The sequence below is a fragment of the Eschrichtius robustus genome, chromosome 2 (assembly GCF_028021215.1).
Source record: "Eschrichtius robustus isolate mEscRob2 chromosome 2, mEscRob2.pri, whole genome shotgun sequence".
Lineage (NCBI taxonomy): Eukaryota > Metazoa > Chordata > Mammalia > Artiodactyla > Eschrichtiidae > Eschrichtius > Eschrichtius robustus.
In genome coordinates this window covers 70,143,429-70,145,138 of record NC_090825.1, presented here as the reverse complement: position 1 = coordinate 70,145,138, position 1,710 = coordinate 70,143,429, and the positions used below count along the sequence as shown (strand labels likewise).

The window sequence follows — 1,710 nt, the reverse complement described above, 5'->3', positions numbered from 1 at the left end:
CGCCGCGATGAAGAGTGGCCCCCGCTTGCCGCAACTGGAGAAAGCCCTCGCACAGAAACGAAGACCCAACACAGCCAAAAATAAATAATTAATAAATAAATTAAAAAAAAAAAAAGTTTAAAAAAAAAAAAAAGAAATACATGTGAAAATGTATTATTTAGAATTTAAAAGGCAAACAATGTAGAAACTAAAAAATAGTGATGAAACTATATTGGGAAAAGGTGTGGGAAGTGGTATAGTAACCTATATCTGCATTTCCCATGGTAGATGTATAAACATTTAACAATATGGTGGTAATGACCAGAAAAAGAACCACCAGAAAGAGTTTAAAATATTTAAAGTTATTCTTTACGAGGGGCTATAATGGAAGTAGAGAAAGTTAGTGCAGGAGACTGTGGCTTTTCATTTTAAGTCATTCTATACTATTTTTTAAAACCATGTATATGCTTTACTTTGATTAAAAATTTAAAATATTATGGGAATTCCCTGGTGGTCCAGTGGTGAGGACTCGGCACTTTCACTGCCAAGGGCCCGGGTTCAATCCCTGGTCAGGGAACTATGATCCCACAAGCCCTGCCGTATGGCAAAAAAATAAATAAATAAAAAATAAGTATTATATAATTAAATAAATATAATAAAAAATAAATAAGGGGCAGAGAGAGCTCTTCTTACAGGAAAATTAATGACCAGATTAAGAAGACTGTCTACTTTCCTTTCAACCTCCTTCATGCCCTTGCACAAATCTTCCTCATATTTCAGGCCTTTTCCAGATGAGATATTCTTAACACTTCCAAGATAGTGCTTTTAGTAGGGGGCAGGGAGATTGTTTGCAAATTTATCTCTGACATACAAAGAACATAACTGGTTGCATATTAAGTGTAACAAAACATATTAAGTGTAACATTCTATGAAAATATCAGAATGGAAAAAAACATGGGATATTGTAGAAGTAGCTAGGGGAGCCTAACCTAACTGAATATTGTCATTTCAATTTTCAAAATAGAGCTGCAATTAGGATACAATTCAGTCTTTTATGTCTACATAATAATAACTGACATTTATTATATACTTATTTTGTATCAAGTACTTTGTATCCATTATGTTTATTCATTACAATTCCGTGGGCTTAGTATTTTTACTGCCAATTTACAGTTGAAGAAGTGAGGCTCAGAGAAGTTAGGTAACTGGCCCAAGGTCTCACAGTCAAAAAATGGGGAGTTAAGGATGTGAATCCAGGGGATTCCCTGGTGGTCCAATGGTTAGGACTCTGAACGTCCACTGCAGGGGGCATGGGTTCAGTCACTGGGGGTAACTAAGATCCCGCATGCTGTGGGGAGGATGGGGGGGTGTAGGATGTGAACCCAGCTCTCCTGGCTCTCCAGTCCATGCTATGCTGCCTACCTATCTATCTATCTATCTATCTACCTACCTACCTATCTATCTATTTGCCATTAGCAATATAAGTGTAATCCTTGGATTCTTGGAAGCAAGTACCTGCTATTTTTCTGAGTATTTATTTAGTTCTCATGTTTGTATATTTCTTTCAACAAATTATATGAGCATCAATTTAACACTGTTTTGTGTTAGGTACCATCTAATGGCTAAGAGCTCTTGTCTCTGTAATCAAACTGCCTCTATTTGAATCTTGGCTCCAGCATAGCCCAGTCATCAGCATCATACGATGCTGAGCAGTAAGTTAACCGCTCTGGG

At 36.8% G+C, this 1,710-nt stretch overlaps 1 non-coding gene across 1 annotated transcript; it reads left to right on the top strand.

Moving 5' to 3' along the window:
- The first annotated feature begins 483 nt into the window (after positions 1-483).
- Positions 484-556, top strand: TRNAE-UUC (transfer RNA glutamic acid (anticodon UUC)). Its single transcript has one exon. It is a non-coding gene; the product is annotated as a tRNA-Glu (tRNA).
- Positions 557-1,710: the final 1,154 nt, after the last annotated feature.